This window comes from Ornithorhynchus anatinus, chromosome X1 (genome assembly GCF_004115215.2).
Source record: "Ornithorhynchus anatinus isolate Pmale09 chromosome X1, mOrnAna1.pri.v4, whole genome shotgun sequence".
Taxonomy (NCBI): domain Eukaryota; kingdom Metazoa; phylum Chordata; class Mammalia; order Monotremata; family Ornithorhynchidae; genus Ornithorhynchus; species Ornithorhynchus anatinus.
In genome coordinates, this window is record NC_041749.1 from 33,152,222 (window position 1) to 33,158,615 (window position 6,394).

General features: G+C 46.8%; 1 long non-coding RNA gene across 1 annotated transcript; it reads left to right on the forward strand.

The window, feature by feature from the left end:
• The first annotated feature begins 1,002 nt into the window (after positions 1 to 1,002).
• On the forward strand, positions 1,003 to 5,729 carry LOC114806525. The gene is made up of 3 exons (XR_003754560.1): positions 1,003 to 1,144; positions 4,907 to 5,080; positions 5,538 to 5,729. It is a non-coding gene; the product is annotated as an uncharacterized LOC114806525 (long non-coding RNA).
• The last annotated feature ends 665 nt before the right edge of the window (positions 5,730 to 6,394 follow it).

Sequence of the window (6,394 nt, forward strand, 5' to 3'; positions counted from 1 at the left end):
TTGATGAACAAGAGTTGAGACATTCAGCAAACGCAGATGAAAGTAGGCTGGGGCTGAGGACAAAATTCTTAAATAAAATTGCAAAAGATGGTAGAACCAGCCACATCTGTTCAGACCTGTCAAGATCTGGCCTAAGAGGGAAGGGCACCTGGGACTGAAAAATTTGTATCAATTGCCTCAGGGGTCCAGAGTAGAAACAAATTAGGGAGTCTGCCTGAGCTGCTGTATTTATCTTGGGAGTGTGTTCAAGTTTAAAAAGGGATGCTGCCATTCAAATATTCTCTCTCTCTCTCTCTCTCTCTCTCTCTCTCTCTCTCACACACACACACACACACACACACACACAGAGAAATTACCCAGAAACTCAGACAGAGGCAGACAGGAGTGTGTGAGAGGTTCACAACCCCTGCCTCCATGAGACAAATCCTGAAAGTCAGCTAAGTCAGAAAGTCAGAGCCCTGGGATCGGTTCTATTTTTAGCTGCTTTGAGTTTGCCACTGGGCCTTATTTAGTAATCAAGAGAGAGGGTGTACTTGAGGAGGAGTGAGGGAGGAGGAGGAACAGGGAGGGGGAGCATGGGAGATAGGGGCCTCTCTCATACTGGCTAGGCAATGACAACTGCTTCCTTCACTCCCTTATCATCCTCTATCAAGGGACTTAGAGGCCAAGAATAAATAGCTTTTTTCCCAAGGGCTTTTGGAGCCATCATAATTTTCCCAGTTTAAGTTACACAGTTAAAATTGAATTCCATTCACTACTCTGTTTTTTTCCCACTCCCTCCTTTCCCTCCCGCTTGTGACCTCCTACCTTGACTATGGGAAAGGTAAGAATGGTGTGCCTGGTGGCACATCAGCTCATTGTGGGCAGGGAATGTGTTTACCAGCTCTGTTGTATTGTCCTCTCCCAAGCACCCAGTAAGCACTCGGTAAGTACCATTGATGATGATGATGATGATGATGATAATGATGATAGCTCACAATCTATTTCCATTTCAGGGCAGGAAATCAAGGTCTTGGGGAATCCTTTCTTAGCACAGACTGGGCCATCTGGTCCCTCTCCCTCCTTCCACACATCACCTGACTCCACCTCTCTGAACCAGCTTCTCCATCATCCCTCAATCCAGACAAATCATTTGAAGACGGCGGTTAGTAAGCAAGCTAAGGTTATTACCTAGGCGTCTACAGGTAGTGAAGGCGCATCTCCTCCAAGAGGCTTTCCCTGTCTAAGTCTTCATTTCCTCTTTTCCCATTCCCTTCTGCACCACCCTGACTTGCTGCCTTTATTCACCACCCTTCTCAGCCCCCCAGCACTTATGTACATATCTGTAATTTATTTATATTAATGCCTGCCTCCCACTCTAGGCTGCAAGCTCATTGTGGCCAGGAAATGTATCTGTTTTATTGTTGTGCTGTTCTCTCCCAAGCACTTACTACGGTGCTCTGCACAAGTAAGCTCTCAATACATAAAAGTGATTGATTGATTGATAGTGATCAAGAGATTGATCAGACCCTTGAAAATCCAAGAATGTAGTCAAGACTGAAATTTTCACCAATTCATGGAGCCTAGTTTTCCTATCAATCCATCACTGGTATTTACTGAACAGTTACTGTGTTCAGAGCACTGTACTAACTGCTCAGAAGAGTACAGTACAATAGGGTTGGTAGACAGCATCTCTGTCCTCAAGGACTTGTGTTCTAATCGGGGAGACAAAATAAATTACAAAGAGGTGAAGCAGCAGAGTGTAAGGATATAGACATAAGTGCTGTGGAATTGAAAACGCTTCATCGTTATTCATTCAAGCATAATTATTAAGCACTTCATGTGTGCAGAGCACTGTACTAGGCACTTGGAAGAGTACAATATAACAATAAACAGATTCCCTGCCTACAATGAGCTTACAATCTAGAGGGGGATACAGACATTGATATAAATAAATAAATTACATATATCACGAATGGTGCACTTACTGTGTGCACTGAACTGCACTAAGGGTGCAGTTAAACAGAGTTGCAGACATGTTCCCTGCCCCCAAAATGAGGTTGCCTTCAGCAGGCAGAGTGAGGAAAGCAGTACAATAATAATAATGTTGGTATTTGTTAAGCGCTTACTACGTGCAGAGCACTGTTCTAAGCGCTGGGGTAGATACAGGGGAATGAGGTTGTCCCACGAGAGGCTCACAGTCTTCGCCATTTTACAGATGAGGGAACTGAGGCACAGAGAAGTGAAGTGACATGCCCACAGTCACACAGCAGACAAGGAGCATGAACCCATGACCTCTGACTCCCAAGCCCGGGCTCTTTCCACTGAGCCACGCTGCTTCTCTGAACAAACACACCATGGATAAAGCCATGAGAGTTCTCTCCCTCCTCCCCTCCCTCCTACTCTCCTTGCCTGCCTTCGCCAGCTCAACCTGGCCAGGAGCCTTAGGGTGGAACTGAACATTCCAAGCGTTTAGTACAGTGCTCTGCACCCAGTAAGGGCTCAATAAATACGATTGAATGAATGAAATGAAGCTCCGCTAGGGGGAAGAGGAGGAGCACTGCCGGTCACACTCTAGTAAACCAGCAGGGGGCATCCTCGGGCTACAGGCTGCAGCTCCAGCAGGGCTTCTCCAACTTTTTTTTTTCCCATGGTATTTCTTATTAATAACGTTGGTATTTGTTAACCGCTTACTACGTGCAGAGCACTGTTCTAAGCGCTGGGGGAGATACAGGGTAATCAGGTCGTCCCACGTGAGGCTCACAGTTAATCCCCATTTTACAGATGAGGGAACTGAGGCACAGGGAAGTGACTTCCCACAGTCAGCTGACAAGTGGCAGAGCCCGGGAGTCGAACCCATGACCTCTGACTCCGAAGCCCAGGCTCTTTCCACTGAGCCACGCTGCTTACTACTGGGATAGATACCAGATAATCAGGTTGGACACAATCCATGTCCCACCTGGGGCTCACAAGGTAAATCCCCATTTTCAGGAGAGGTGACTCGCCCAAGGTCACAGAGCAGCCATGTGGCGGAATTGAGATTAGAACCCAGGTCATTTCAGTCATTCAGTCAGTCAGTCGTATTTCTTGAGCGCTCACTGTGTGGACAGCACTGTACTAAGCGCTTGGAAAGTACAATTCGGCAACAGATAGAGACAATCCCTACCCAACAATGGGCTCACAGTCTAGAAGGGGGAGACAGTAAAACAAAACAAAAGTAGACAGGCATCAATAACATCAAAATAGATAAGTAGAATTATAGATATATACACATCATTAATATAAATAAAATAATAAATTTGTACCTTCCGACTCCTAGGCCTGTGCTCTATACGTTAAGCCACAGTGCTTCTCTTTTCGCCACAGGCCACCCACACCTCCGCCCTTTCCTCCCATTCCCCTACACATTCATTGCCCCACCTCCAAATAAAATACCTTAGGTTGCCTTTTTGAGGGCCCAAAGTCAACCAACGATTTGGAGCTCTGCAATTTAGGTCTTCTCAGCCACTGAGAAAATAGTGAAGCAGGGAGCTGGGGATGGAGGAGGGATGTACAGGAAGAGGAGGCTGAGAACTGGCTCCCCCTCATTCTTCCAGCCAAGGAGGAGGGGTTCACCATGACCTCCAGCCAATAATTCTTCCTAGCTCAGCCTCTCAGACCCGGGGACCCCTTTTTAAGTTCTTTCACCCTCTTCCAGTCTTCCCAACCCTGAGATTGAGAAACACTCAAATGCAGAATTCTGCCCATGTCCCACTCCCAGTATCTTCCCCAGCTCTGACAATGCCCCCAACCCTCACTTGTGGCCAAGTTTGGATGGGTGCCCAGGGCATGTGCTGGTAGTTCCCTGGAGAACTGTCTGAAGACTTATATTTCCTCCTCCTTGGGTGCCTTGGTACCTGCCCATCCTGTCCTGCTTTCAGCTTTGGTGTTTGATCCCATTTTCGGCATTTATTCTCATCCACTCCAGCTCCAATTGGAAATCCGAGTCCTTTTGGGGTGGAAACTGGAGGAGAGGGGGGGAAGTAAGTGTGGTGATTGAAGAGGGTGGCCAGGGCAGGGGCTTGGTGACCTTGAGGACTTGCCAGAGAACATCTCCTGTGTGGTTCACCTGAGGGCAGCTGAGTCGTGTCTTGTGCTAGCGGACCTCACCCAAGGGGAAGGAGTTAGTTTTTGACCATTAGAGTCCAAAATGAAACCAAATGCATGAAGGCCAATGCAGGTTTCAGATTCCCTTGCCTTCATGGAAACCGTGATCACTCAGTGGATCACTCAGAGCTGTGGGTAGAACCGGGCAGGGAAGGCTGCAGAAGTGGCAGTCACACCTGATTTTTTACCCTGGGGTGGGGTTTCCCGAAGGCAAGGGAAGGGAGGTGAGACTAAGAAACAGACTTGCTTTGTTTCTCCTGCTTTTTTTTTCAAATCAAAACCAGATCCTTCCACCTAGAAAGATGAACCACTCCACTGAGAACCTAGTAGAAAGAGCACAAGCCTGGAAGTCAGGAGATCTGGGTTCTAATCCAGGTTCTGCCCCTTGCCTGTTGTGTAACCTAGGCCAAGTCATTTCACTTTTTTTAATGGTATTTTTTAAGTGCTTATTATGTGCCAGATACTCTACTAAGCCCTGGGGTAGAGAAAAGCTAATCGGTTTGGACACAGTCCATGCCCCACAAGGGCCTCACGGTCTTAAGTCCCATTTTACAGATGAGGTAACTGAGGCACAGAAAAGATAAGTGGCTTGCTCAAGGTCACACAGCAGTCAAATAGTGGAGCTGGGATTAGGACTCATGCCCTCTGACTCCCAGGCCCATTTGCTTTTCCTCTGGTCCCACCGCTTCTCTGTGTCCAAGTTATTGATTGAAAGCTACAGCTGAATTCAAATCTTTGGTCTGATGGTGAAATTGTATTTTCTTCTTCTGATTTCCCCTAGATCCAGAGCAGGAAAGGACAGAACACAGTAGGAAAACCTGTTATCTCAGTCATCCTGGCCAGACCGATCTCCCTACTGCGTCACGAGTGAAGTCTGGTATTGTGTCTGGCTGACAGGCTGAAGAGTTTGCGAGCATTGAGCCAAAGTGTGAAGGGTTTAGGATTAGCTGGATGGGTGAGTATGATCCTGCCTAGAAAATCTTTAAGTACAGTAGAGGGAATCACTGGGGAAAAACAAATTCAGAGAGAAAATAAATCTGCCTGCCCAGTGAAGATCAGCTTGGTTTGCTCCATAGCCTAGAAATCTGGTCCCCTTATGTGGGACAGGGACTGGGCCAGAAAAGGGGGTGGTCAGAGAGAGGAGGAAGGAGAGGAAAGGGGAAAGGGAGGGAAAAGAGGGAAGGGGGAAATGTGAAAGAATGGAAAAGGGAAAAAGGAAGGTGGAGAGTGGAGGGAAAGGGGAAAAGGGAGAAGAGGCAAAGGACTCACTACCAAACAAAGTAGCACTTTGCAACCCAGTAACCAGTACGCCGGACTTCCTTACATAGGGGTAGCCGCCTGAGAGGAAGTCTGCCTCAGGCGGCATGGTTTTGGTTGGAGACAAACTTTTCTTTTTTTTTTTAATATGAAAGACGGAAGAAGAAAGTTTAATGGAGCTCAGTGCAGAAACTAAGCTGCAGAGAACAGTGATAGAGAAAGATGTGTGGGGACAGAATTATGGTCATCCATCTCCTACAGCGTCATGGATTCCTTTACCAATGATGGCCTGGATAAATGTCAAAATCAGTTCACGATGGAGTAAACATATTTCTCTAACAACTTAATAATTGTTTACATTTTTTATCGTTAATAAACTAAGAGATGGCAGGAAGTTCAGTGGCTGTGGGGAGCAGAAGGTTAGATCCAGCCCTCCTTCCAACTGAGCGGCACGACTACGGAGTCAGATACTTTATGGCACTGCTGTCTCTTTAAGAGGGAGAGGGAAGGGTCTTAGCATTTGTAACTGGACCCAATCCAGGGCACGATTTAAAAGGTAGTACAGTATTTTAAAAACAAACATGTGTTGTAACCGAAAGCCCTGGTAACCACAACACTGCCTGCCTGCTGCAGCGGAGATTACAGGAAGCTGTTTCGTCCTATCAGTGTATCCACCGTAGTTATTGTATTATGCCAGGCACAAGGCTTGAACCTAGGGCAGGGGTACAGTAGATTAGAGATTCTTAATTCAACGCTGAATCAAATGCTAGAATTCCCCCTTCCCTTGCCCCCACCAACCCTATAAATGTTACCTCAGCAAAGATCGTGGGTCCCATCCTTCAGAGCATGGATAATCGATCTTTTTTTTTTTTCCAAATGCACTTCACCAAATTCTCTGTGGGGAACCAAAGTCTCAGAGAAGTAAGGCAACTTGCCTAAAGCCACACAGCAAGTAAGTGTCAGAGGGAAGACTAGAATCCAGCAGGGCCTAATGGAAAGAGCAAGGGACTGG